The following is a 27,976-nucleotide window of genomic DNA, read 5'->3' as shown; positions in this document are numbered from 1 at the left end:
TCAAGGAAATACTACTGATTGGTGGAAGAGAAAGATTGTGGAGCAACTACTCCCCGAACCATAGGCATTTCTGAGAGAAATGGGGGGAATGATTTCAAATGTTGCCCAGACGTGGGTCTTGAAAAGTCCATCATAACCCCCCAGTAAAACTGAATTTTGAAACAGCCAAGCGTTCACCCTCAAGGGGTGCGCGGGTCTGGGATTTCAACAGGGGTCCTTGATCCTTCAAACAAGGTATAAAGGTTGTTAACACAGATGTGTTCCAGAGTGTGTAGTGTGTTTGAGTTAGCACTTGATAGATGGCCCTTTTAATTTTATGAGAATCATAATGCACTGAGCCAGTTCCTTGTTATCCATGGGCCAACACCTGACACACCCAGATGGAACCCAAGGCGGGGAGAGAGGTGGATTAGAGCAGCTTCAAGAGCATTGTGCTCTTTCTGCCTTCTGCCCCTCTCATCCCCGATCGGCCACGATCGGCCAAAACCTCTCTAAAAGGGTGCAGGGTGAACATTTCTTGGACCTCAGAAACTGAGGGAGGCCGGCCCAATGGGTCCTCAATGGACCGATAGAACCCAGTGCCTCACCTGGCCTGGTATTTCCAGCTTCACCAAGCAATCTGGTGGCAAGGCTTACTTTAGCAGTCCTGCTGAAAAGGGGGTCCCCATATGGCCCAGAGGCCCTCATTTGCATAGGCCCTGCCCTTCTCTCTGCTCTGCCCAGCTTCCCACAAAGCAATGCGTCACTGGCAACAGTATAGAGTTGGGGGACGGGGTAAAGGATAATGACAGGGAGGCTGGAAAATAGAAAGAAAGGTCACTGAAGTGCTGAAGTCTTCCTTGCTAAATGCAGCTGGGCACTGGCATTGGCCTGCAGGAGCGGTTAACACCTTAAGAATGTTGAGGGGCGGCCAATTCAAAAATACAAATGGGAAGGAAGGCACTGGAAGTTGCTTTATTATTACTAGAAGACTTGCAAACAAAGGACCTTTCTCTCTCGAAAGCTGTTAAAAATATGGAACGCTTCACGAATTTGCGTGTCATCCTTGCGCAGGGGCCATGCTAATCTTCTCTGTATCGTTCCAATTTTAGTATATGTACCGCCGAAGCAAGCACACTTCATGGGTGAGCCTTCAATGTATATACACTCCCTGAATCTGCAGTCTTCAGACGTAGGGTGGCCTGAAAGCGCTGATTGGATGGTCCAGTAAGCATTCAATTCTGAGACACATGGCAATAAGGCATGAGGCCTAACAATCCACTTCTATTCCCTATATTTGTGGTCCAAATCTTCACACATTGTAAGCATCTTCATTACGCCAGGTTGCAAAGGCTCATGGTCCAGACTACAGGCAAAGAGCATTGTGACATCACACTTCCTGGGGAACGTTGATGGAAAAGGTGAGTCAGCTGCACAGTAGGCTAGGTGATGGCTTGTGGGAGTGGGATGGTGTTGTGGTGGGTTCCAGGGCAGAGAGAGCATATGAAAAGGTGTCTTAATTTTCACCTGTATTTGAATAATAAACGCTTTAGTGTTGTACTGGCCTGCTTACTAAGGAATCCTCAGGCTCAGCCCCTTACAGCTCTGGAAACGATGATGTTGAACCAGACTCTGTAAGAAACTAATGCTTATTCAAAATGTTTCTTTGCTGCTGGGTCTGCTTGGTCTGGCACTTGTGTCCTTTTCTCTCCTAGGGTCCTTGGTGTAAGTTACGAAAACCTGACAGAACGTAATTTCAGGGGGGCAGGTAAGTTCACTTGCAGCTTCAGTGTGCGTTGTAAATGTGGTTACATATTGTGATAGAATGACGTTTTAAAACACAGACACACACACACGCGAGGGCGCGCATTCTCTAGCACCCTCTGAAGGAGAAGGGGGAAAGTGCTCTTATATGGGGCCAGTGGCGCAATGGATAACGCTTCTGACTATGGATCAGAAGATTGTAGGTTCGACTCCTATCTGGCTCGGAAGGGTTGCTGGTCCCTTTTTTCATGTAATTGCACTTGAGTTCTTAATTATCTCAGTCTTCTTGTAGGATTAACATTCCGGTGCGGGATGTATCCAACAATCGTTCTGTGGTAAGGAGGCTGTGATAGCAACTGTGGCTAGTAGAAAGTTTAATGATTGTCCTGGATTCTATGAGCCTGACCTTTGAATGTTTCCCAAGCCTAAGCTTTTTGAACAAGGGAGGAAAACTTCACAACATTTGTTTTCTGGAGTGAAAATAGTTTTACTTCAAGGGTCAAGATGCGGGTCGCAGGGGTCTAAAAAATTGGTTGTGCAGGATTTTTAGGAACAACTGTTCAAGACACCCACCTTTTAGAACTCTCTTGAAAATTATAGAAATAAGCCCCATGTGAAAAGGCTCCTGGTGAAAGAGATAACATGCCTTCTTTTGGATCTGAAGACTGCAGGTTTGAACCCTATGTAGACCTTGCACTTTTTCATCTATTGTGATTTTTTAATCAGTAGGCTGCAGTTTAATGCTCATCAGTAATACTACTCTTGGGCACAGGCAGATGTCATTCGATTGATAGCAGCCTCAATAACAAAGCAGGGGACGGCGGGCACACAATTATATGCACAATGAGGCAATGTCTTTGATTTGGTGGAAGAGAATTAGAATGCCTAGGTAGGGGGCGAAAAGTTACACTGCCTATGATGGCAAACATTCTTAAAAAGAGCCTGCTTGCAGATGAAAGGAACATTTACCTCCAAAGATTCAATATAGTAAACAGCTCTCAAGGAAATACTACTGATTGGTGGAAGAGAAAGATTGTGGAGCAACTACTCCCCGAACCATAGGCATTTCTGAGAGAAATGGGGGGAATGATTTCAAATGTTGCCCAGACGTGGGTCTTGAAAAGTCCATCATAACCCCCCAGTAAAACTGAATTTTGAAACAGCCAAGCGTTCACCCTCAAGGGGTGCGCGGGTCTGGGATTTCAACAGGGGTCCTTGATCCTTCAAACAAGGTATAAAGGTTGTTAACACAGATGTGTTCCAGAGTGTGTAGTGTGTTTGAGTTAGCACTTGATAGATGGCCCTTTTAATTTTATGAGAATCATAATGCACTGAGCCAGTTCCTTGTTATCCATGGGCCAACACCTGACACACCCAGATGGAACCCAAGGCGGGGAGAGAGGTGGATTAGAGCAGCTTCAAGAGCATTGTGCTCTTTCTGCCTTCTGCCCCTCTCATCCCCGATCGGCCACGATCGGCCAAAACCTCTCTAAAAGGGTGCAGGGTGAACATTTCTTGGACCTCAGAAACTGAGGGAGGCCGGCCCAATGGGTCCTCAATGGACCGATAGAACCCAGTGCCTCACCTGGCCTGGTATTTCCAGCTTCACCAAGCAATCTGGTGGCAAGGCTTACTTTAGCAGTCCTGCTGAAAAGGGGGTCCCCATATGGCCCAGAGGCCCTCATTTGCATAGGCCCTGCCCTTCTCTCTGCTCTGCCCAGCTTCCCACAAAGCAATGCGTCACTGGCAACAGTATAGAGTTGGGGGACGGGGTAAAGGATAATGACAGGGAGGCTGGAAAATAGAAAGAAAGGTCACTGAAGTGCTGAAGTCTTCCTTGCTAAATGCAGCTGGGCACTGGCATTGGCCTGCAGGAGCGGTTAACACCTTAAGAATGTTGAGGGGCGGCCAATTCAAAAATACAAATGGGAAGGAAGGCACTGGAAGTTGCTTTATTATTACTAGAAGACTTGCAAACAAAGGACCTTTCTCTCTCGAAAGCTGTTAAAAATATGGAACGCTTCACGAATTTGCGTGTCATCCTTGCGCAGGGGCCATGCTAATCTTCTCTGTATCGTTCCAATTTTAGTATATGTGCCGCCGAAGCAAGCACACTTCATGGGTGAGCCTTCAATGTATATACACTCCCTGAATCTGCAGTCTTCAGACGTAGGGTGGCCTGAAAGCGCTGATTGGATGGTCCAGTAAGCATTCAATTCTGAGACACATGGCAATAAGGCATGAGGCCTAACAATCCACTTCTATTCCCTATATTTGTGGTCCAAATCTTCACACATTGTAAGCATCTTCATTACGCCAGGTTGCAAAGGCTCATGGTCCAGACTACAGGCAAAGAGCATTGTGACATCACACTTCCTGGGGAACGTTGATGGAAAAGGTGAGTCAGCTGCACAGTAGGCTAGGTGATGGCTTGTGGGAGTGGGATGGTGTTGTGGTGGGTTCCAGGGCAGAGAGAGCATATGAAAAGGTGTCTTAATTTTCACCTGTATTTAAATAATAAACGCTTTAGTGTTGTACTGGCCTGCTTACTAAGGAATCCTCAGGCTCAGCCCCTTACAGCTCTGGAAACGATGATGTTGAACCAGACTCTGTAAGAAACTAATGCTTATTCAAAATGTTTCTTTGCTGCTGGGTCTGCTTGGTCTAGCACTTGTGTCCTTTTCTCTCCTAGGGTCCTTGGTGTAAGTTACGAAAACCTGACAGAATGTAATTTCAGGGGGGCAGGTAAGTTCACTTGCAGCTTCAGTGTGCGTTGTAAATGTGGTTACATATTGTGATAGAATGACGTTTTAAAACACAGACACACACACACGCGAGGGCGCGCATTCTCTAGCACTCTCTGAAGGAGAAGGGGGAAAGTGCTCTTATATGGGGCCAGTGGCGCAATGGATAACGCTTCTGACTATGGATCAGAAGATTGTAGGTTCGACTCCTATCTGGCTCGGAAGGGTTGCCGGTCCCTTTTTTCAGGTAATTACACTTGAGTTCTTAATTATCTCAGTCTTCTTGTAGGATTAACATTCCGGTGCGGGATGTATCCAACAATCGTTCCGTGGTAAGGAGGCTGTGATAGCAACTGTGAATAGTCGAAAGTTTAATGATTGTCCTGGATTCTATGAGCCTGACCTTTGAATGTTTCCCAAGCCTAAGCTTTTTGAACAAGGGAGGAAAACTTCACAACATTTGTTTTCTGGAGTGAAAATAGTTTTACTTCAAGGGTCAAGATGCGGGTCGCAGGGGTCTAAAAAATTGGTTGTGCAGGATTTTTAGGAACAACTGTTCAAGACACCCACCTTTTAGAACTCTCTTGAAAATTATAGAAAGAAGCCCCATGTGAAAAGGCTCCTGGTGAAAGAGATAACATGCCTTCTTTTGGATCTGAAGACTGCAGGTTTGAACCCTATGTAGACCTTGCACTTTTTCATCTATTGTGATTTTTTAATCAGTAGGCTGCAGTTTAATGCTCATCAGTAATACTACTCTTGGGCACAGGCAGATGTCATTCGATTGATGGCAGCCTCAATAACAAAGCAGGGGACGGCGGGCACACAATTATATGCACAATGAGGCAATGTCTTTGATTTGGTGGAAGAGAATTAGAATGCCTAGGTAGGGGGCGAAAAGTTACACTGCCTATGATGGCAAACATTCTTAAAAAGAGCCTGCTTGCAGATGAAAGGAACATTTACCTCCAAAGATTCAATATAGTAAACAGCTCTCAAGGAAATACTACTGATTGGTGGAAGAGAAAGATTGTGGAGCAACTACTCCCCGAACCATAGGCATTTCTGAGAGAAATGGGGGGAATGATTTCAAATGTTGCCCAGACGTGGGTCTTGAAAAGTCCATCATAACCCCCCAGTAAAACTGAATTTTGAAACAGCCAAGCGTTCACCCTCAAGGGGTGCGCGGGTCTGGGATTTCAACAGGGGTCCTTGATCCTTCAAACAAGGTATAAAGGTTGTTAACACAGATGTGTGCCAGAGTGTGTAGTGTGTTTGAGTTAGCACTTGATAGATGGCCCTTTTAATTTTGTGAGAATCATAATGCACTGAGCCAGTTCCTTGTTATCCATGGGCCAACACCTGACACACCCAGATGGAACCCAAGGCGGGGAGAGAGGTGGATTAGAGCAGCTTCAAGAGCATTGTGCTCTTTCTGCCTTCTGCCCCTCTCATCCCCGATCGGCCACGATCGGCCAAAACCTCTCTAAAAGGGTGCAGGGTGAACATTTCTTGGACCTCAGAAACTGAGGGAGGCCGGCCCAATGGGTCCTCAATGGACCGATAGAACCCAGTGCCTCACCTGGCCTGGTATTTCCAGCTTCACCAAGCAATCTGGTGGCAAGGCTTACTTTAGCAGTCCTGCTGAAAAGGGGGTCCCCATATGGCCCAGAGGCCCTCATTTGCATAGGCCCTGCCCTTCTCTCTGCTCTGCCCAGCTTCCCACAAAGCAATGCGTCACTGGCAACAGTATAGAGTTGGGGGACGGGGTAAAGGATAATGACAGGGAGGCTGGAAAATAGAAAGAAAGGTCACTGAAGTGCTGAAGTCTTCCTTGCTAAATGCAGCTGGGCACTGGCATTGGCCTGCAGGAGCGGTTAACACCTTAAGAATGTTGAGGGGCGGCCAATTCAAAAATACAAATGGGAAGGAAGGCACTGGAAGTTGCTTTATTATTACTAGAAGACTTGCAAACAAAGGACCTTTCTCTCTCGAAAGCTGTTAAAAATATGGAACGCTTCACGAATTTGCGTGTCATCCTTGCGCAGGGGCCATGCTAATCTTCTCTGTATCGTTCCAATTTTAGTATATGTGCCGCCGAAGCAAGCACACTTCATGGGTGAGCCTTCAATGTATATACACTCCCTGAATCTGCAGTCTTCAGACGTAGGGTGGCCTGAAAGCGCTGATTGGATGGTCCAGTAAGCATTCAATTCTGAGACACATGGCAATAAGGCATGAGGCCTAACAATCCACTTCTATTCCCTATATTTGTGGTCCAAATCTTCACACATTGTAAGCATCTTCATTACGCCAGGTTGCAAAGGCTCATGGTCCAGACTACAGGCAAAGAGCATTGTGACATCACACTTCCTGGGGAACGTTGATGGAAAAGGTGAGTCAGCTGCACAGTAGGCTAGGTGATGGCTTGTGGGAGTGGGATGGTGTTGTGGTGGGTTCCAGGGCAGAGAGAGCATATGAAAAGGTGTCTTAATTTTCACCTGTATTTGAATAATAAACGCTTTAGTGTTGTACTGGCCTGCTTACTAAGGAATCCTCAGGCTCAGCCCCTTACAGCTCTGGAAACGATGATGTTGAACCAGACTCTGTAAGAAACTAATGCTTATTCAAAATGTTTCTTTGCTGCTGGGTCTGCTTGGTCTAGCACTTGTGTCCTTTTCTCTCCTAGGGTCCTTGGTGTAAGTTACGAAAACCTGACAGAATGTAATTTCAGGGGGGCAGGTAAGTTCACTTGCAGCTTCAGTGTGCGTTGTAAATGTGGTTACATATTGTGATAGAATGACGTTTTAAAACACAGACACACACACACGCGAGGGCGCGCATTCTCTAGCACTCTCTGAAGGAGAAGGGGGAAAGTGCTCTTATATGGGGCCAGTGGCGCAATGGATAACGCTTCTGACTATGGATCAGAAGATTGTAGGTTCGACTCCTATCTGGCTCGGAAGGGTTGCCGGTCCCTTTTTTCAGGTAATTACACTTGAGTTCTTAATTATCTCAGTCTTCTTGTAGGATTAACATTCCGGTGCGGGATGTATCCAACAATCGTTCCGTGGTAAGGAGGCTGTGATAGCAACTGTGAATAGTCGAAAGTTTAATGATTGTCCTGGATTCTATGAGCCTGACCTTTGAATGTTTCCCAAGCCTAAGCTTTTTGAACAAGGGAGGAAAACTTCACAACATTTGTTTTCTGGAGTGAAAATAGTTTTACTTCAAGGGTCAAGATGCGGGTCGCAGGGGTCTAAAAAATTGGTTGTGCAGGATTTTTAGGAACAACTGTTCAAGACACCCACCTTTTAGAACTCTCTTGAAAATTATAGAAAGAAGCCCCATGTGAAAAGGCTCCTGGTGAAAGAGATAACATGCCTTCTTTTGGATCTGAAGACTGCAGGTTTGAACCCTATGTAGACCTTGCACTTTTTCATCTATTGTGATTTTTTAATCAGTAGGCTGCAGTTTAATGCTCATCAGTAATACTACTCTTGGGCACAGGCAGATGTCATTCGATTGATGGCAGCCTCAATAACAAAGCAGGGGACGGCGGGCACACAATTATATGCACAATGAGGCAATGTCTTTGATTTGGTGGAAGAGAATTAGAATGCCTAGGTAGGGGGCGAAAAGTTACACTGCCTATGATGGCAAACATTCTTAAAAAGAGCCTGCTTGCAGATGAAAGGAACATTTACCTCCAAAGATTCAATATAGTAAACAGCTCTCAAGGAAATACTACTGATTGGTGGAAGAGAAAGATTGTGGAGCAACTACTCCCCGAACCATAGGCATTTCTGAGAGAAATGGGGGGAATGATTTCAAATGTTGCCCAGACGTGGGTCTTGAAAAGTCCATCATAACCCCCCAGTAAAACTGAATTTTGAAACAGCCAAGCGTTCACCCTCAAGGGGTGCGCGGGTCTGGGATTTCAACAGGGGTCCTTGATCCTTCAAACAAGGTATAAAGGTTGTTAACACAGATGTGTTCCAGAGTGTGTAGTGTGTTTGAGTTAGCACTTGATAGATGGCCCTTTTAATTTTATGAGAATCATAATGCACTGAGCCAGTTCCTTGTTATCCATGGGCCAACACCTGACACACCCAGATGGAACCCAAGGCGGGGAGAGAGGTGGATTAGAGCAGCTTCAAGAGCATTGTGCTCTTTCTGCCTTCTGCCCCTCTCATCCCCGATCGGCCACGATCGGCCAAAACCTCTCTAAAAGGGTGCAGGGTGAACATTTCTTGGACCTCAGAAACTGAGGGAGGCCGGCCCAATGGGTCCTCAATGGACCGATAGAACCCAGTGCCTCACCTGGCCTGGTATTTCCAGCTTCACCAAGCAATCTGGTGGCAAGGCTTACTTTAGCAGTCCTGCTGAAAAGGGGGTCCCCATATGGCCCAGAGGCCCTCATTTGCATAGGCCCTGCCCTTCTCTCTGCTCTGCCCAGCTTCCCACAAAGCAATGCGTCACTGGCAACAGTATAGAGTTGGGGGACGGGGTAAAGGATAATGACAGGGAGGCTGGAAAATAGAAAGAAAGGTCACTGAAGTGCTGAAGTCTTCCTTGCTAAATGCAGCTGGGCACTGGCATTGGCCTGCAGGAGCGGTTAACACCTTAAGAATGTTGAGGGGCGGCCAATTCAAAAATACAAATGGGAAGGAAGGCACTGGAAGTTGCTTTATTATTACTAGAAGACTTGCAAACAAAGGACCTTTCTCTCTCGAAAGCTGTTAAAAATATGGAACGCTTCACGAATTTGCGTGTCATCCTTGCGCAGGGGCCATGCTAATCTTCTCTGTATCGTTCCAATTTTAGTATATGTACCGCCGAAGCAAGCACACTTCATGGGTGAGCCTTCAATGTATATACACTCCCTGAATCTGCAGTCTTCAGACGTAGGGTGGCCTGAAAGCGCTGATTGGATGGTCCAGTAAGCATTCAATTCTGAGACACATGGCAATAAGGCATGAGGCCTAACAATCCACTTCTATTCCCTATATTTGTGGTCCAAATCTTCACACATTGTAAGCATCTTCATTACGCCAGGTTGCAAAGGCTCATGGTCCAGACTACAGGCAAAGAGCATTGTGACATCACACTTCCTGGGGAACGTTGATGGAAAAGGTGAGTCAGCTGCACAGTAGGCTAGGTGATGGCTTGTGGGAGTGGGATGGTGTTGTGGTGGGTTCCAGGGCAGAGAGAGCATATGAAAAGGTGTCTTAATTTTCACCTGTATTTGAATAATAAACGCTTTAGTGTTGTACTGGCCTGCTTACTAAGGAATCCTCAGGCTCAGCCCCTTACAGCTCTGGAAACGATGATGTTGAACCAGACTCTGTAAGAAACTAATGCTTATTCAAAATGTTTCTTTGCTGCTGGGTCTGCTTGGTCTGGCACTTGTGTCCTTTTCTCTCCTAGGGTCCTTGGTGTAACTTACGAAAACCTGACAGAACGTAATTTCAGGGGGGCAGGTAAGTTCACTTGCAGCTTCAGTGTGCGTTGTAAATGTGGTTACATATTGTGATAGAATGACGTTTTAAAACACAGACACACACACACGCGAGGGCGCGCATTCTCTAGCACCCTCTGAAGGAGAAGGGGGAAAGTGCTCTTATATGGGGCCAGTGGCGCAATGGATAACGCTTCTGACTATGGATCAGAAGATTGTAGGTTCGACTCCTATCTGGCTCGGAAGGGTTGCTGGTCCCTTTTTTCATGTAATTGCACTTGAGTTCTTAATTATCTCAGTCTTCTTGTAGGATTAACATTCCGGTGCGGGATGTATCCAACAATCGTTCTGTGGTAAGGAGGCTGTGATAGCAACTGTGGCTAGTAGAAAGTTTAATGATTGTCCTGGATTCTATGAGCCTGACCTTTGAATGTTTCCCAAGCCTAAGCTTTTTGAACAAGGGAGGAAAACTTCACAACATTTGTTTTCTGGAGTGAAAATAGTTTTACTTCAAGGGTCAAGATGCGGGTCGCAGGGGTCTAAAAAATTGGTTGTGCAGGATTTTTAGGAACAACTGTTCAAGACACCCACCTTTTAGAACTCTCTTGAAAATTATAGAAATAAGCCCCATGTGAAAAGGCTCCTGGTGAAAGAGATAACATGCCTTCTTTTGGATCTGAAGACTGCAGGTTTGAACCCTATGTAGACCTTGCACTTTTTCATCTATTGTGATTTTTTAATCAGTAGGCTGCAGTTTAATGCTCATCAGTAATACTACTCTTGGGCACAGGCAGATGTCATTCGATTGATAGCAGCCTCAATAACAAAGCAGGGGACGGCGGGCACACAATTATATGCACAATGAGGCAATGTCTTTGATTTGGTGGAAGAGAATTAGAATGCCTAGGTAGGGGGCGAAAAGTTACACTGCCTATGATGGCAAACATTCTTAAAAAGAGCCTGCTTGCAGATGAAAGGAACATTTACCTCCAAAGATTCAATATAGTAAACAGCTCTCAAGGAAATACTACTGATTGGTGGAAGAGAAAGATTGTGGAGCAACTACTCCCCGAACCATAGGCATTTCTGAGAGAAATGGGGGGAATGATTTCAAATGTTGCCCAGACGTGGGTCTTGAAAAGTCCATCATAACCCCCCAGTAAAACTGAATTTTGAAACAGCCAAGCGTTCACCCTCAAGGGGTGCGCGGGTCTGGGATTTCAACAGGGGTCCTTGATCCTTCAAACAAGGTATAAAGGTTGTTAACACAGATGTGTTCCAGAGTGTGTAGTGTGTTTGAGTTAGCACTTGATAGATGGCCCTTTTAATTTTATGAGAATCATAATGCACTGAGCCAGTTCCTTGTTATCCATGGGCCAACACCTGACACACCCAGATGGAACCCAAGGCGGGGAGAGAGGTGGATTAGAGCAGCTTCAAGAGCATTGTGCTCTTTCTGCCTTCTGCCCCTCTCATCCCCGATCGGCCACGATCGGCCAAAACCTCTCTAAAAGGGTGCAGGGTGAACATTTCTTGGACCTCAGAAACTGAGGGAGGCCGGCCCAATGGGTCCTCAATGGACCGATAGAACCCAGTGCCTCACCTGGCCTGGTATTTCCAGCTTCACCAAGCAATCTGGTGGCAAGGCTTACTTTAGCAGTCCTGCTGAAAAGGGGGTCCCCATATGGCCCAGAGGCCCTCATTTGCATAGGCCCTGCCCTTCTCTCTGCTCTGCCCAGCTTCCCACAAAGCAATGCGTCACTGGCAACAGTATAGAGTTGGGGGACGGGGTAAAGGATAATGACAGGGAGGCTGGAAAATAGAAAGAAAGGTCACTGAAGTGCTGAAGTCTTCCTTGCTAAATGCAGCTGGGCACTGGCATTGGCCTGCAGGAGCGGTTAACACCTTAAGAATGTTGAGGGGCGGCCAATTCAAAAATACAAATGGGAAGGAAGGCACTGGAAGTTGCTTTATTATTACTAGAAGACTTGCAAACAAAGGACCTTTCTCTCTCGAAAGCTGTTAAAAATATGGAACGCTTCACGAATTTGCGTGTCATCCTTGCGCAGGGGCCATGCTAATCTTCTCTGTATCGTTCCAATTTTAGTATATGTGCCGCCGAAGCAAGCACACTTCATGGGTGAGCCTTCAATGTATATACACTCCCTGAATCTGCAGTCTTCAGACGTAGGGTGGCCTGAAAGCGCTGATTGGATGGTCCAGTAAGCATTCAATTCTGAGACACATGGCAATAAGGCATGAGGCCTAACAATCCACTTCTATTCCCTATATTTGTGGTCCAAATCTTCACACATTGTAAGCATCTTCATTACGCCAGGTTGCAAAGGCTCATGGTCCAGACTACAGGCAAAGAGCATTGTGACATCACACTTCCTGGGGAACGTTGATGGAAAAGGTGAGTCAGCTGCACAGTAGGCTAGGTGATGGCTTGTGGGAGTGGGATGGTGTTGTGGTGGGTTCCAGGGCAGAGAGAGCATATGAAAAGGTGTCTTAATTTTCACCTGTATTTAAATAATAAACGCTTTAGTGTTGTACTGGCCTGCTTACTAAGGAATCCTCAGGCTCAGCCCCTTACAGCTCTGGAAACGATGATGTTGAACCAGACTCTGTAAGAAACTAATGCTTATTCAAAATGTTTCTTTGCTGCTGGGTCTGCTTGGTCTAGCACTTGTGTCCTTTTCTCTCCTAGGGTCCTTGGTGTAAGTTACGAAAACCTGACAGAATGTAATTTCAGGGGGGCAGGTAAGTTCACTTGCAGCTTCAGTGTGCGTTGTAAATGTGGTTACATATTGTGATAGAATGACGTTTTAAAACACAGACACACACACACGCGAGGGCGCGCATTCTCTAGCACTCTCTGAAGGAGAAGGGGGAAAGTGCTCTTATATGGGGCCAGTGGCGCAATGGATAACGCTTCTGACTATGGATCAGAAGATTGTAGGTTCGACTCCTATCTGGCTCGGAAGGGTTGCCGGTCCCTTTTTTCAGGTAATTACACTTGAGTTCTTAATTATCTCAGTCTTCTTGTAGGATTAACATTCCGGTGCGGGATGTATCCAACAATCGTTCCGTGGTAAGGAGGCTGTGATAGCAACTGTGAATAGTCGAAAGTTTAATGATTGTCCTGGATTCTATGAGCCTGACCTTTGAATGTTTCCCAAGCCTAAGCTTTTTGAACAAGGGAGGAAAACTTCACAACATTTGTTTTCTGGAGTGAAAATAGTTTTACTTCAAGGGTCAAGATGCGGGTCGCAGGGGTCTAAAAAATTGGTTGTGCAGGATTTTTAGGAACAACTGTTCAAGACACCCACCTTTTAGAACTCTCTTGAAAATTATAGAAAGAAGCCCCATGTGAAAAGGCTCCTGGTGAAAGAGATAACATGCCTTCTTTTGGATCTGAAGACTGCAGGTTTGAACCCTATGTAGACCTTGCACTTTTTCATCTATTGTGATTTTTTAATCAGTAGGCTGCAGTTTAATGCTCATCAGTAATACTACTCTTGGGCACAGGCAGATGTCATTCGATTGATGGCAGCCTCAATAACAAAGCAGGGGACGGCGGGCACACAATTATATGCACAATGAGGCAATGTCTTTGATTTGGTGGAAGAGAATTAGAATGCCTAGGTAGGGGGCGAAAAGTTACACTGCCTATGATGGCAAACATTCTTAAAAAGAGCCTGCTTGCAGATGAAAGGAACATTTACCTCCAAAGATTCAATATAGTAAACAGCTCTCAAGGAAATACTACTGATTGGTGGAAGAGAAAGATTGTGGAGCAACTACTCCCCGAACCATAGGCATTTCTGAGAGAAATGGGGGGAATGATTTCAAATGTTGCCCAGACGTGGGTCTTGAAAAGTCCATCATAACCCCCCAGTAAAACTGAATTTTGAAACAGCCAAGCGTTCACCCTCAAGGGGTGCGCGGGTCTGGGATTTCAACAGGGGTCCTTGATCCTTCAAACAAGGTATAAAGGTTGTTAACACAGATGTGTGCCAGAGTGTGTAGTGTGTTTGAGTTAGCACTTGATAGATGGCCCTTTTAATTTTGTGAGAATCATAATGCACTGAGCCAGTTCCTTGTTATCCATGGGCCAACACCTGACACACCCAGATGGAACCCAAGGCGGGGAGAGAGGTGGATTAGAGCAGCTTCAAGAGCATTGTGCTCTTTCTGCCTTCTGCCCCTCTCATCCCCGATCGGCCACGATCGGCCAAAACCTCTCTAAAAGGGTGCAGGGTGAACATTTCTTGGACCTCAGAAACTGAGGGAGGCCGGCCCAATGGGTCCTCAATGGACCGATAGAACCCAGTGCCTCACCTGGCCTGGTATTTCCAGCTTCACCAAGCAATCTGGTGGCAAGGCTTACTTTAGCAGTCCTGCTGAAAAGGGGGTCCCCATATGGCCCAGAGGCCCTCATTTGCATAGGCCCTGCCCTTCTCTCTGCTCTGCCCAGCTTCCCACAAAGCAATGCGTCACTGGCAACAGTATAGAGTTGGGGGACGGGGTAAAGGATAATGACAGGGAGGCTGGAAAATAGAAAGAAAGGTCACTGAAGTGCTGAAGTCTTCCTTGCTAAATGCAGCTGGGCACTGGCATTGGCCTGCAGGAGCGGTTAACACCTTAAGAATGTTGAGGGGCGGCCAATTCAAAAATACAAATGGGAAGGAAGGCACTGGAAGTTGCTTTATTATTACTAGAAGACTTGCAAACAAAGGACCTTTCTCTCTCGAAAGCTGTTAAAAATATGGAACGCTTCACGAATTTGCGTGTCATCCTTGCGCAGGGGCCATGCTAATCTTCTCTGTATCGTTCCAATTTTAGTATATGTGCCGCCGAAGCAAGCACACTTCATGGGTGAGCCTTCAATGTATATACACTCCCTGAATCTGCAGTCTTCAGACGTAGGGTGGCCTGAAAGCGCTGATTGGATGGTCCAGTAAGCATTCAATTCTGAGACACATGGCAATAAGGCATGAGGCCTAACAATCCACTTCTATTCCCTATATTTGTGGTCCAAATCTTCACACATTGTAAGCATCTTCATTACGCCAGGTTGCAAAGGCTCATGGTCCAGACTACAGGCAAAGAGCATTGTGACATCACACTTCCTGGGGAACGTTGATGGAAAAGGTGAGTCAGCTGCACAGTAGGCTAGGTGATGGCTTGTGGGAGTGGGATGGTGTTGTGGTGGGTTCCAGGGCAGAGAGAGCATATGAAAAGGTGTCTTAATTTTCACCTGTATTTGAATAATAAACGCTTTAGTGTTGTACTGGCCTGCTTACTAAGGAATCCTCAGGCTCAGCCCCTTACAGCTCTGGAAACGATGATGTTGAACCAGACTCTGTAAGAAACTAATGCTTATTCAAAATGTTTCTTTGCTGCTGGGTCTGCTTGGTCTAGCACTTGTGTCCTTTTCTCTCCTAGGGTCCTTGGTGTAAGTTACGAAAACCTGACAGAATGTAATTTCAGGGGGGCAGGTAAGTTCACTTGCAGCTTCAGTGTGCGTTGTAAATGTGGTTACATATTGTGATAGAATGACGTTTTAAAACACAGACACACACACACGCGAGGGCGCGCATTCTCTAGCACTCTCTGAAGGAGAAGGGGGAAAGTGCTCTTATATGGGGCCAGTGGCGCAATGGATAACGCTTCTGACTATGGATCAGAAGATTGTAGGTTCGACTCCTATCTGGCTCGGAAGGGTTGCCGGTCCCTTTTTTCAGGTAATTACACTTGAGTTCTTAATTATCTCAGTCTTCTTGTAGGATTAACATTCCGGTGCGGGATGTATCCAACAATCGTTCCGTGGTAAGGAGGCTGTGATAGCAACTGTGAATAGTCGAAAGTTTAATGATTGTCCTGGATTCTATGAGCCTGACCTTTGAATGTTTCCCAAGCCTAAGCTTTTTGAACAAGGGAGGAAAACTTCACAACATTTGTTTTCTGGAGTGAAAATAGTTTTACTTCAAGGGTCAAGATGCGGGTCGCAGGGGTCTAAAAAATTGGTTGTGCAGGATTTTTAGGAACAACTGTTCAAGACACCCACCTTTTAGAACTCTCTTGAAAATTATAGAAAGAAGCCCCATGTGAAAAGGCTCCTGGTGAAAGAGATAACATGCCTTCTTTTGGATCTGAAGACTGCAGGTTTGAACCCTATGTAGACCTTGCACTTTTTCATCTATTGTGATTTTTTAATCAGTAGGCTGCAGTTTAATGCTCATCAGTAATACTACTCTTGGGCACAGGCAGATGTCATTCGATTGATGGCAGCCTCAATAACAAAGCAGGGGACGGCGGGCACACAATTATATGCACAATGAGGCAATGTCTTTGATTTGGTGGAAGAGAATTAGAATGTCTAGGTAGGGGGCGAAAAGTTACACTGCCTATGATGGCAAACATTCTTAAAAAGAGCCTGCTTGCAGATGAAAGGAACATTTACCTCCAAAGATTCAATATAGTAAACAGCTCTCAAGGAAATACTACTGATTGGTGGAAGAGAAAGATTGTGGAGCAACTACTCCCCGAACCATAGGCATTTCTGAGAGAAATGGGGGGAATGATTTCAAATGTTGCCCAGACGTGGGTCTTGAAAAGTCCATCATAACCCCCCAGTAAAACTGAATTTTGAAACAGCCAAGCGTTCACCCTCAAGGGGTGCGCGGGTCTGGGATTTCAACAGGGGTCCTTGATCCTTCAAACAAGGTATAAAGGTTGTTAACACAGATGTGTGCCAGAGTGTGTAGTGTGTTTGAGTTAGCACTTGATAGATGGCCCTTTTAATTTTGTGAGAATCATAATGCACTGAGCCAGTTCCTTGTTATCCATGGGCCAACACCTGACACACCCAGATGGAACCCAAGGCGGGGAGAGAGGTGGATTAGGGCAGCTTCAAGAGCATTGTGCTGTTTCTGCCTTCTGCCCCTCTCATCCCCGATCGGCCACGATCGGCCAAAACCTCTCTAAAAGGGTGCAGGGTGAACATTTCTTGGACCTCAGAAACTGAGGGAGGCCGGCCCAATGGGTCCTCAATGGACCGATAGAACCCAGTGCCTCACCTGGCCTGGTATTTCCAGCTTCACAAAGCAATCTGGTGGCAAGGCTTACTTTAGCAGTCCTGCTGAAAAGGGGGTCCCCATATGGCCCAGAGGCCCTCATTTGCATAGGCCCTGCCCTTCTCTCTGCTCTGCCCAGCTTCCCACAAAGCAATGCGTCACTGGCAACAGTATAGAGTTGGGGGACGGGGTAAAGGATAATGACAGGGAGGCTGGAAAATAGAAAGAAAGGTCACTGAAGTGCTGAAGTCTTCCTTGCTAAATGCAGCTGGGCACTGGCATTGGCCTGCAGGAGCGGTTAACACCTTAAGAATGTTGAGGGGCGGCCAATTCAAAAATACAAATGGGAAGGAAGGCACTGGAAGTTGCTTTATTATTACTAGAAGACTTGCAAACAAAGGACCTTTCTCTCTCGAAAGCTGTTAAAAATATGGAACGCTTCACGAATTTGCGTGTCATCCTTGCGCAGGGGCCATGCTAATCTTCTCTGTATCGTTCCAATTTTAGTATATGTACCGCCGAAGCAAGCACACTTCATGGGTGAGCCTTCAATGTATATACACTCCCTGAATCTGCAGTCTTCAGACGTAGGGTGGCCTGAAAGCGCTGATTGGATGGTCCAGTAAGCATTCAATTCTGAGACACATGGCAATAAGGCATGAGGCCTAACAATCCACTTCTATTCCCTATATTTGTGGTCCAAATCTTCACACATTGTAAGCATCTTCATTACGCCAGGTTGCAAAGGCTCATGGTCCAGACTACAGGCAAAGAGCATTGTGACATCACACTTCCTGGGGAACGTTGATGGAAAAGGTGAGTCAGCTGCACAGTAGGCTAGGTGATGGCTTGTGGGAGTGGGATGGTGTTGTGGTGGGTTCCAGGGCAGAGAGAGCATATGAAAAGGTGTCTTAATTTTCACCTGTATTTGAATAATAAACGCTTTAGTGTTGTACTGGCCTGCTTACTAAGGAATCCTCAGGCTCAGCCCCTTACAGCTCTGGAAACGATGATGTTGAACCAGACTCTGTAAGAAACTAATGCTTATTCAAAATGTTTCTTTGCTGCTGGGTCTGCTTGGTCTGGCACTTGTGTCCTTTTCTCTCCTAGGGTCCTTGGTGTAACTTACGAAAACCTGACAGAACGTAATTTCAGGGGGGCAGGTAAGTTCACTTGCAGCTTCAGTGTGCGTTGTAAATGTGGTTACATATTGTGATAGAATGACGTTTTAAAACACAGACACACACACACGCGAGGGCGCGCATTCTCTAGCACTCTCTGAAGGAGAAGGGGGAAAGTGCTCTTATATGGGGCCAGTGGCGCAATGGATAACGCTTCTGACTATGGATCAGAAAATTGTAGGTTCGACTCCTATCTGGCTCGGAAGGGTTGCCGGTCCCTTTTTTCATGTAATTACACTTGAGTTCTTAATTATCTCAGTCTTCTTGTAGGATTAACATTCCGGTGCGGGATGTATCCAACAATCGTTCTGTGGTAAGGAGGCTGTGATAGCAACTGTGGCTAGTAGAAAGTTTAATGATTGTCCTGGATTCTATGAGCCTGACCTTTGAATGTTTCCCAAGCCTAAGCTTTTTGAACAAGGGAGGAAAACTTCACAACATTTGTTTTCTGGAGTGAAAATAGTTTTACTTCAAGGGTCAAGATGCGGGTCGCAGGGGTCTAAAAAATTGGTTGTGCAGGATTTTTAGGAACAACTGTTCAAGACACCCACCTTTTAGAACTCTCTTGAAAATTATAGAAATAAGCCCCATGTGAAAAGGCTCCTGGTGAAAGAGATAACATGCCTTCTTTTGGATCTGAAGACTGCAGGTTTGAACCCTATGTAGACCTTGCACTTTTTCATCTATTGTGATTTTTTAATCAGTAGGCTGCAGTTTAATGCTCATCAGTAATACTACTCTTGGGCACAGGCAGATGTCATTCGATTGATGGCAGCCTCAATAACAAAGCAGGGGACGGCGGGCACACAATTATATGCACAATGAGGCAATGTCTTTGATTTGGTGGAAGAGAATTAGAATGCCTAGGTAGGGGGCGAAAAGTTACACTGCCTATGATGGCAAACATTCTTAAAAAGAGCCTGCTTGCAGATGAAAGGAACATTTACCTCCAAAGATTCAATATAGTAAACAGCTCTCAAGGAAATACTACTGATTGGTGGAAGTGAAAGATTGTGGAGCAACTACTCCCCGAACCATAGGCATTTCTGAGAGAAATGGGGGGAATGATTTCAAATGTTGCCCAGACGTGGGTCTTGAAAAGTCCATCATAACCCCCCAGTAAAACTGAATTTTGAAACAGCCAAGCGTTCACCCTCAAGGGGTGCGCGGGTCTGGGATTTCAACAGGGGTCCTTGATCCTTCAAACAAGGTATAAAGGTTGTTAACACAGATGTGTGCCAGAGTGTGTAGTGTGTTTGAGTTAGCACTTGATAGATGGCCCTTTTAATTTTATGAGAATCATAATGCACTGAGCCAGTTCCTTGTTATCCATGGGCCAACACCTGACACACCCAGATGGAACCCAAGGCGGGGAGAGAGGTGGATTAGAGCAGCTTCAAGAGCATTGTGCTCTTTCTGCCTTCTGCCCCTCTCATCCCCGATCGGCCACGATCGGCCAAAACCTCTCTAAAAGGGTGCAGGGTGAACATTTCTTGGACCTCAGAAACTGAGGGAGGCCGGCCCAATGGGTCCTCAATGGACCGATAGAACCCAGTGCCTCACCTGGCCTGGTATTTCCAGCTTCACCAAGCAATCTGGTGGCAAGGCTTACTTTAGCAGTCCTGCTGAAAAGGGGGTCCCCATATGGCCCAGAGGCCCTCATTTGCATAGGCCCTGCCCTTCTCTCTGCTCTGCCCAGCTTCCCACAAAGCAATGCGTCACTGGCAACAGTATAGAGTTGGGGGACGGGGTAAAGGATAATGACAGGGAGGCTGGAAAATAGAAAGAAAGGTCACTGAAGTGCTGAAGTCTTCCTTGCTAAATGCAGCTGGGCACTGGCATTGGCCTGCAGGAGCGGTTAACACCTTAAGAATGTTGAGGGGCGGCCAATTCAAAAATACAAATGGGAAGGAAGGCACTGGAAGTTGCTTTATTATTACTAGAAGACTTGCAAACAAAGGACCTTTCTCTCTCGAAAGCTGTTAAAAATATGGAACGCTTCACGAATTTGCGTGTCATCCTTGCGCAGGGGCCATGCTAATCTTCTCTGTATCGTTCCAATTTTAGTATATGTGCCGCCGAAGCAAGCACACTTCATGGGTGAGCCTTCAATGTATATACACTCCCTGAATCTGCAGTCTTCAGACGTAGGGTGGCCTGAAAGCGCTGATTGGATGGTCCAGTAAGCATTCAATTCTGAGACACATGGCAATAAGGCATGAGGCCTAACAATCCACTTCTATTCCCTATATTTGTGGTCCAAATCTTCACACATTGTAAGCATCTTCATTACGCCAGGTTGCAAAGGCTCATGGTCCAGACTACAGGCAAAGAGCATTGTGACATCACACTTCCTGGGGAACGTTGATGGAAAAGGTGAGTCAGCTGCACAGTAGGCTAGGTGATGGCTTGTGGGAGTGGGATGGTGTTGTGGTGGGTTCCAGGGCAGAGAGAGCATATGAAAAGGTGTCTTAATTTTCACCTGTATTTGAATAATAAACGCTTTAGTGTTGTACTGGCCTGCTTACTAAGGAATCCTCAGGCTCAGCCCCTTACAGCTCTGGAAACGATGATGTTGAACCAGACTCTGTAAGAAACTAATGCTTATTCAAAATGTTTCTTTGCTGCTGGGTCTGCTTGGTCTAGCACTTGTGTCCTTTTCTCTCCTAGGGTCCTTGGTGTAAGTTACGAAAACCTGACAGAATGTAATTTCAGGGGGGCAGGTAAGTTCACTTGCAGCTTCAGTGTGCGTTGTAAATGTGGTTACATATTGTGATAGAATGACGTTTTAAAACACAGACACACACACACGCGAGGGCGCGCATTCTCTAGCACTCTCTGAAGGAGAAGGGGGAAAGTGCTCTTATATGGGGCCAGTGGCGCAATGGATAACGCTTCTGACTATGGATCAGAAGATTGTAGGTTCGACTCCTATCTGGCTCGGAAGGGTTGCCGGTCCCTTTTTTCAGGTAATTACACTTGAGTTCTTAATTATCTCAGTCTTCTTGTAGGATTAACATTCCGGTGCGGGATGTATCCAACAATCGTTCCGTGGTAAGGAGGCTGTGATAGCAACTGTGAATAGTCGAAAGTTTAATGATTGTCCTGGATTCTATGAGCCTGACCTTTGAATGTTTCCCAAGCCTAAGCTTTTTGAACAAGGGAGGAAAACTTCACAACATTTGTTTTCTGGAGTGAAAATAGTTTTACTTCAAGGGTCAAGATGCGGGTCGCAGGGGTCTAAAAAATTGGTTGTGCAGGATTTTTAGGAACAACTGTTCAAGACACCCACCTTTTAGAACTCTCTTGAAAATTATAGAAAGAAGCCCCATGTGAAAAGGCTCCTGGTGAAAGAGATAACATGCCTTCTTTTGGATCTGAAGACTGCAGGTTTGAACCCTATGTAGACCTTGCACTTTTTCATCTATTGTGATTTTTTAATCAGTAGGCTGCAGTTTAATGCTCATCAGTAATACTACTCTTGGGCACAGGCAGATGTCATTCGATTGATGGCAGCCTCAATAACAAAGCAGGGGACGGCGGGCACACAATTATATGCACAATGAGGCAATGTCTTTGATTTGGTGGAAGAGAATTAGAATGCCTAGGTAGGGGGCGAAAAGTTACACTGCCTATGATGGCAAACATTCTTAAAAAGAGCCTGCTTGCAGATGAAAGGAACATTTACCTCCAAAGATTCAATATAGTAAACAGCTCTCAAGGAAATACTACTGATTGGTGGAAGAGAAAGATTGTGGAGCAACTACTCCCCGAACCATAGGCATTTCTGAGAGAAATGGGGGGAATGATTTCAAATGTTGCCCAGACGTGGGTCTTGAAAAGTCCATCATAACCCCCCAGTAAAACTGAATTTTGAAACAGCCAAGCGTTCACCCTCAAGGGGTGCGCGGGTCTGGGATTTCAACAGGGGTCCTTGATCCTTCAAACAAGGTATAAAGGTTGTTAACACAGATGTGTGCCAGAGTGTGTAGTGTGTTTGAGTTAGCACTTGATAGATGGCCCTTTTAATTTTGTGAGAATCATAATGCACTGAGCCAGTTCCTTGTTATCCATGGGCCAACACCTGACACACCCAGATGGAACCCAAGGCGGGGAGAGAGGTGGATTAGAGCAGCTTCAAGAGCATTGTGCTCTTTCTGCCTTCTGCCCCTCTCATCCCTGATCGGCCACGATCGGCCAAAACCTCTCTAAAAGGGTGCAGGGTGAACATTTCTTGGACCTCAGAAACTGAGGGAGGCCGGCCCAATGGGTCCTCAATGGACCGATAGAACCCAGTGCCTCACCTGGCCTGGTATTTCCAGCTTCACCAAGCAATCTGGTGGCAAGGCTTACTTTAGCAGTCCTGCTGAAAAGGGGGTCCCCATATGGCCCAGAGGCCCTCATTTGCATAGGCCCTGCCCTTCTCTCTGCTCTGCCCAGCTTCCCACAAAGCAATGCGTCACTGGCAACAGTATAGAGTTGGGGGACGGGGTAAAGGATAATGACAGGGAGGCTGGAAAATAGAAAGAAAGGTCACTGAAGTGCTGAAGTCTTCCTTGCTAAATGCAGCTGGGCACTGGCATTGGCCTGCAGGAGCGGTTAACACCTTAAGAATGTTGAGGGGCGGCCAATTCAAAAATACAAATGGGAAGGAAGGCACTGGAAGTTGCTTTATTATTACTAGAAGACTTGCAAACAAAGGACCTTTCTCTCTCGAAAGCTGTTAAAAATATGGAACGCTTCACGAATTTGCGTGTCATCCTTGCGCAGGGGCCATGCTAATCTTCTCTGTATCGTTCCAATTTTAGTATATGTGCCGCCGAAGCAAGCACACTTCATGGGTGAGCCTTCAATGTATATACACTCCCTGAATCTGCAGTCTTCAGACGTAGGGTGGCCTGAAAGCGCTGATTGGATGGTCCAGTAAGCATTCAATTCTGAGACACATGGCAATAAGGCATGAGGCCTAACAATCCACTTCTATTCCCTATATTTGTGGTCCAAATCTTCACACATTGTAAGCATCTTCATTACGCCAGGTTGCAAAGGCTCATGGTCCAGACTACAGGCAAAGAGCATTGTGACATCACACTTCCTGGGGAACGTTGATGGAAAAGGTGAGTCAGCTGCACAGTAGGCTAGGTGATGGCTTGTGGGAGTGGGATGGTGTTGTGGTGGGTTCCAGGGCAGAGAGAGCATATGAAAAGGTGTCTTAATTTTCACCTGTATTTGAATAATAAACGCTTTAGTGTTGTACTGGCCTGCTTACTAAGGAATCCTCAGGCTCAGCCCCTTACAGCTCTGGAAACGATGATGTTGAACCAGACTCTGTAAGAAACTAATGCTTATTCAAAATGTTTCTTTGCTGCTGGGTCTGCTTGGTCTAGCACTTGTGTCCTTTTCTCTCCTAGGGTCCTTGGTGTAAGTTACGAAAACCTGACAGAATGTAATTTCAGGGGGGCAGGTAAGTTCACTTGCAGCTTCAGTGTGCGTTGTAAATGTGGTTACATATTGTGATAGAATGACGTTTTAAAACACAGACACACACACACGCGAGGGCGCGCATTCTCTAGCACTCTCTGAAGGAGAAGGGGGAAAGTGCTCTTATATGGGGCCAGTGGCGCAATGGATAACGCTTCTGACTATGGATCAGAAGATTGTAGGTTCGACTCCTATCTGGCTCGGAAGGGTTGCCGGTCCCTTTTTTCAGGTAATTACACTTGAGTTCTTAATTATCTCAGTCTTCTTGTAGGATTAACATTCCGGTGCGGGATGTATCCAACAATCGTTCCGTGGTAAGGAGGCTGTGATAGCAACTGTGAATAGTCGAAAGTTTAATGATTGTCCTGGATTCTATGAGCCTGACCTTTGAATGTTTCCCAAGCCTAAGCTTTTTGAACAAGGGAGGAAAACTTCACAACATTTGTTTTCTGGAGTGAAAATAGTTTTACTTCAAGGGTCAAGATGCGGGTCGCAGGGGTCTAAAAAATTGGTTGTGCAGGATTTTTAGGAACAACTGTTCAAGACACCCACCTTTTAGAACTCTCTTGAAAATTATAGAAAGAAGCCCCATGTGAAAAGGCTCCTGGTGAAAGAGATAACATGCCTTCTTTTGGATCTGAAGACTGCAGGTTTGAACCCTATGTAGACCTTGCACTTTTTCATCTATTGTGATTTTTTAATCAGTAGGCTGCAGTTTAATGCTCATCAGTAATACTACTCTTGGGCACAGGCAGATGTCATTCGATTGATGGCAGCCTCAATAACAAAGCAGGGGACGGCGGGCACACAATTATATGCACAATGAGGCAATGTCTTTGATTTGGTGGAAGAGAATTAGAATGCCTAGGTAGGGGGCGAAAAGTTACACTGCCTATGATGGCAAACATTCTTAAAAAGAGCCTGCTTGCAGATGAAAGGAACATTTACCTCCAAAGATTCAATATAGTAAACAGCTCTCAAGGAAATACTACTGATTGGTGGAAGAGAAAGATTGTGGAGCAACTACTCCCCGAACCATAGGCATTTCTGAGAGAAATGGGGGGAATGATTTCAAATGTTGCCCAGACGTGGGTCTTGAAAAGTCCATCATAACCCCCCAGTAAAACTGAATTTTGAAACAGCCAAGCGTTCACCCTCAAGGGGTGCGCGGGTCTGGGATTTCAACAGGGGTCCTTGATCCTTCAAACAAGGTATAAAGGTTGTTAACACAGATGTGTGCCAGAGTGTGTAGTGTGTTTGAGTTAGCACTTGATAGATGGCCCTTTTAATTTTGTGAGAATCATAATGCACTGAGCCAGTTCCTTGTTATCCATGGGCCAACACCTGACACACCCAGATGGAACCCAAGGCGGGGAGAGAGGTGGATTAGGGCAGCTTCAAGAGCATTGTGCTGTTTCTGCCTTCTGCCCCTCTCATCCCCGATCGGCCACGATCGGCCAAAACCTCTCTAAAAGGGTGCAGGGTGAACATTTCTTGGACCTCAGAAACTGAGGGAGGCCGGCCCAATGGGTCCTCAATGGACCGATAGAACCCAGTGCCTCACCTGGCCTGGTATTTCCAGCTTCACAAAGCAATCTGGTGGCAAGGCTTACTTTAGCAGTCCTGCTGAAAAGGGGGTCCCCATATGGCCCAGAGGCCCTCATTTGCATAGGCCCTGCCCTTCTCTCTGCTCTGCCCAGCTTCCCACAAAGCAATGCGTCACTGGCAACAGTATAGAGTTGGGGGACGGGGTAAAGGATAATGACAGGGAGGCTGGAAAATAGAAAGAAAGGTCACTGAAGTGCTGAAGTCTTCCTTGCTAAATGCAGCTGGGCACTGGCATTGGCCTGCAGGAGCGGTTAACACCTTAAGAATGTTGAGGGGCGGCCAATTCAAAAATACAAATGGGAAGGAAGGCACTGGAAGTTGCTTTATTATTACTAGAAGACTTGCAAACAAAGGACCTTTCTCTCTCGAAAGCTGTTAAAAATATGGAACGCTTCACGAATTTGCGTGTCATCCTTGCGCAGGGGCCATGCTAATCTTCTCTGTATCGTTCCAATTTTAGTATATGTACCGCCGAAGCAAGCACACTTCATGGGTGAGCCTTCAATGTATATACACTCCCTGAATCTGCAGTCTTCAGACGTAGGGTGGCCTGAAAGCGCTGATTGGATGGTCCAGTAAGCATTCAATTCTGAGACACATGGCAATAAGGCATGAGGCCTAACAATCCACTTCTATTCCCTATATTTGTGGTCCAAATCTTCACACATTGTAAGCATCTTCATTACGCCAGGTTGCAAAGGCTCATGGTCCAGACTACAGGCAAAGAGCATTGTGACATCACACTTCCTGGGGAACGTTGATGGAAAAGGTGAGTCAGCTGCACAGTAGGCTAGGTGATGGCTTGTGGGAGTGGGATGGTGTTGTGGTGGGTTCCAGGGCAGAGAGAGCATATGAAAAGGTGTCTTAATTTTCACCTGTATTTGAATAATAAACGCTTTAGTGTTGTACTGGCCTGCTTACTAAGGAATCCTCAGGCTCAGCCCCTTACAGCTCTGGAAACGATGATGTTGAACCAGACTCTGTAAGAAACTAATGCTTATTCAAAATGTTTCTTTGCTGCTGGGTCTGCTTGGTCTGGCACTTGTGTCCTTTTCTCTCCTAGGGTCCTTGGTGTAACTTACGAAAACCTGACAGAACGTAATTTCAGGGGGGCAGGTAAGTTCACTTGCAGCTTCAGTGTGCGTTGTAAATGTGGTTACATATTGTGATAGAATGACGTTTTAAAACACAGACACACACATGCGAGGCCACGCATTCTCTAGCACTCTCTGAAGGACAAGGGGGAAGGTGCTCTTATATGGGGCCAGTGGCGCAATGGATAACGGCGTCTGACTATGGATCAGAAGATTGTAGGTTCGACTCCTATCTGGCTCGGAAGGGTTGCCAGTCCCTTTTTTCAGGTAATTACACTTGAGTTCTTAATTATCTCAGTCTTCTTGTAGGATTAACATTCCGGTGCGGGATGTATCCAACAATCGTTCCGTGGTAAGGAGGCTGTGATAGCAACTGTGGCTAGTCGAAAGTTTAATGATTGTACTGGATTCTATGAGCCTGACCTTTGAATGTTTCCCAACCCTAAGCTTTTTGAACAAGGGAGGAAAACTTCACAACATTTGTTTTCTGGAGTGAAAATAGTTTTACTTCAAGGGTCAAGATGCGGGTCGCAGGGGTCTAAAAAATTGGTTGTGCAGGATTTTTAGGAACAACTGTTCAAGACACCCACCTTTTAGAACTCTCTTGAAAATTATAGAAATTAGCCCCATGTGAAAAGGCTCCTGATGAAAGAGATAACATGCCTTCTTTTGGATCTGAAGACTGCAGGTTTGAACCCTATGTAGACCTTGCACTTTTTCATCTTTTGTGCTTTTGTAATCAGTAGGCTGCAGTTTAATGCTCATCAGTACTACTACTCTTGGGCACAGGCAGATGTCATTCGATTGATGGCAGCCTCAATAACAAAGCAGGGGACGGCGGGCACACAATTATATGCACAATGAGGCAATGTCTTTGATTTGGTGGAAGAGAATTAGAATGCCTAGGTAGGGGGCGAAACATTACACTGCCTATGATGGCAAACATTCTTGAAAAGAGCCTGCTTGCAGGTGAAAGGAACATTTACCTCCAAAGATTCAATATAGTAAACAGCTCTCAAGGAAATACTACTGACTGGTGGAAGAGAAAGATTGTGGAGCAACTACTTCCCGAACCATAGGCATTTCTCAGAGAAATGGGGGAAATGATTACAAATGTTGCCCAGACGTGGGTCTTAGTGGTACGATGATAGGACCTTCAACAAATGGTCTTCAGCAGATTTCTAAAGTTGCCAAATTGTATTAGGCTAAGGATTGTTACAGTCGAAGGCCTTCAGATAAGGACCCCACCCTCACTTAGCAGGGTCCAGAATTACCTGCAGTAATCCTCTATACAGAACATGGGCGTTCGAGGTCTTACTGTAAAGGCTGCATCCTAAAACTGGGATGTCTAAAGTCTCACTCTTGGTCTCACTGTCAGAGGCACAGCACAGCACAGCACAGCATAGCATAGCAAGCCAGACAGACATGGCCATGCAATGCTATGCCTAACCAACTGCCTCTTCGCCACACTTGTTGTATCATTCATTTTCTAGACATAGTCAATCAGAGGCCTGACTTTGTCCTTTTCTATCACTTCAAAATTCAACATGCTACCTTCTGACTGCAGCTAATAAGGGTTCTT

The 27,976-nt window shown here is 45.9% G+C and overlaps 20 non-coding genes across 20 annotated transcripts; 10 read left to right on the top strand and 10 right to left on the bottom strand.

Moving 5' to 3' along the window:
• Positions 1 to 1,008: 1,008 nt before the first annotated feature.
• LOC138297901 (U6 spliceosomal RNA) lies at positions 1,009 to 1,115 on the bottom strand. Its single transcript, XR_011204438.1, has one exon. It is a non-coding gene; the product is annotated as a U6 spliceosomal RNA (small nuclear RNA).
• Positions 1,116 to 1,894: 779 nt separating this feature from the next.
• Positions 1,895 to 1,967, top strand: TRNAH-AUG (transfer RNA histidin (anticodon AUG)). Its single transcript has one exon. It is a non-coding gene; the product is annotated as a tRNA-His (tRNA).
• A 1,782-nt stretch (positions 1,968 to 3,749) lies between these two features.
• LOC138297679 (U6 spliceosomal RNA) lies at positions 3,750 to 3,856 on the bottom strand. Its single transcript, XR_011204223.1, has one exon. It is a non-coding gene; the product is annotated as a U6 spliceosomal RNA (small nuclear RNA).
• A 779-nt stretch (positions 3,857 to 4,635) lies between these two features.
• Positions 4,636 to 4,708, top strand: TRNAH-AUG (transfer RNA histidin (anticodon AUG)). The gene has a single exon. It is a non-coding gene; the product is annotated as a tRNA-His (tRNA).
• A 1,782-nt stretch (positions 4,709 to 6,490) lies between these two features.
• On the bottom strand, positions 6,491 to 6,597 carry LOC138297678 (U6 spliceosomal RNA). Its single transcript, XR_011204222.1, has one exon. It is a non-coding gene; the product is annotated as a U6 spliceosomal RNA (small nuclear RNA).
• Positions 6,598 to 7,376: 779 nt separating this feature from the next.
• TRNAH-AUG (transfer RNA histidin (anticodon AUG)) lies at positions 7,377 to 7,449 on the top strand. The gene has a single exon. It is a non-coding gene; the product is annotated as a tRNA-His (tRNA).
• Positions 7,450 to 9,231: 1,782 nt separating this feature from the next.
• LOC138297900 (U6 spliceosomal RNA) lies at positions 9,232 to 9,338 on the bottom strand. The gene has a single exon (XR_011204437.1). It is a non-coding gene; the product is annotated as a U6 spliceosomal RNA (small nuclear RNA).
• A 779-nt stretch (positions 9,339 to 10,117) lies between these two features.
• Positions 10,118 to 10,190, top strand: TRNAH-AUG (transfer RNA histidin (anticodon AUG)). Its single transcript has one exon. It is a non-coding gene; the product is annotated as a tRNA-His (tRNA).
• A 1,782-nt stretch (positions 10,191 to 11,972) lies between these two features.
• On the bottom strand, positions 11,973 to 12,079 carry LOC138297677 (U6 spliceosomal RNA). Its single transcript, XR_011204221.1, has one exon. It is a non-coding gene; the product is annotated as a U6 spliceosomal RNA (small nuclear RNA).
• Positions 12,080 to 12,858: 779 nt separating this feature from the next.
• On the top strand, positions 12,859 to 12,931 carry TRNAH-AUG (transfer RNA histidin (anticodon AUG)). The gene has a single exon. It is a non-coding gene; the product is annotated as a tRNA-His (tRNA).
• Positions 12,932 to 14,713: 1,782 nt separating this feature from the next.
• On the bottom strand, positions 14,714 to 14,820 carry LOC138297675 (U6 spliceosomal RNA). Its single transcript, XR_011204219.1, has one exon. It is a non-coding gene; the product is annotated as a U6 spliceosomal RNA (small nuclear RNA).
• Positions 14,821 to 15,599: 779 nt separating this feature from the next.
• On the top strand, positions 15,600 to 15,672 carry TRNAH-AUG (transfer RNA histidin (anticodon AUG)). Its single transcript has one exon. It is a non-coding gene; the product is annotated as a tRNA-His (tRNA).
• Positions 15,673 to 17,454: 1,782 nt separating this feature from the next.
• On the bottom strand, positions 17,455 to 17,561 carry LOC138297899 (U6 spliceosomal RNA). Its single transcript, XR_011204436.1, has one exon. It is a non-coding gene; the product is annotated as a U6 spliceosomal RNA (small nuclear RNA).
• A 779-nt stretch (positions 17,562 to 18,340) lies between these two features.
• TRNAH-AUG (transfer RNA histidin (anticodon AUG)) lies at positions 18,341 to 18,413 on the top strand. The gene has a single exon. It is a non-coding gene; the product is annotated as a tRNA-His (tRNA).
• A 1,782-nt stretch (positions 18,414 to 20,195) lies between these two features.
• On the bottom strand, positions 20,196 to 20,302 carry LOC138297674 (U6 spliceosomal RNA). Its single transcript, XR_011204218.1, has one exon. It is a non-coding gene; the product is annotated as a U6 spliceosomal RNA (small nuclear RNA).
• Positions 20,303 to 21,081: 779 nt separating this feature from the next.
• On the top strand, positions 21,082 to 21,154 carry TRNAH-AUG (transfer RNA histidin (anticodon AUG)). The gene has a single exon. It is a non-coding gene; the product is annotated as a tRNA-His (tRNA).
• Positions 21,155 to 22,936: 1,782 nt separating this feature from the next.
• On the bottom strand, positions 22,937 to 23,043 carry LOC138297673 (U6 spliceosomal RNA). The gene has a single exon (XR_011204217.1). It is a non-coding gene; the product is annotated as a U6 spliceosomal RNA (small nuclear RNA).
• A 779-nt stretch (positions 23,044 to 23,822) lies between these two features.
• Positions 23,823 to 23,895, top strand: TRNAH-AUG (transfer RNA histidin (anticodon AUG)). Its single transcript has one exon. It is a non-coding gene; the product is annotated as a tRNA-His (tRNA).
• A 1,782-nt stretch (positions 23,896 to 25,677) lies between these two features.
• Positions 25,678 to 25,784, bottom strand: LOC138297898 (U6 spliceosomal RNA). The gene has a single exon (XR_011204435.1). It is a non-coding gene; the product is annotated as a U6 spliceosomal RNA (small nuclear RNA).
• Positions 25,785 to 26,561: 777 nt separating this feature from the next.
• Positions 26,562 to 26,635, top strand: TRNAH-AUG (transfer RNA histidin (anticodon AUG)). The gene has a single exon. It is a non-coding gene; the product is annotated as a tRNA-His (tRNA).
• Positions 26,636 to 27,976: the final 1,341 nt, after the last annotated feature.

The sequence above is a fragment of the Pleurodeles waltl genome, chromosome 5 (assembly GCF_031143425.1).
Source record: "Pleurodeles waltl isolate 20211129_DDA chromosome 5, aPleWal1.hap1.20221129, whole genome shotgun sequence".
Taxonomy (NCBI): Eukaryota; Metazoa; Chordata; class Amphibia; order Caudata; family Salamandridae; genus Pleurodeles; species Pleurodeles waltl.
Note: the sequence above shows the minus strand (reverse complement) of the source record. Positions and strands in the feature narration are given on the sequence as shown.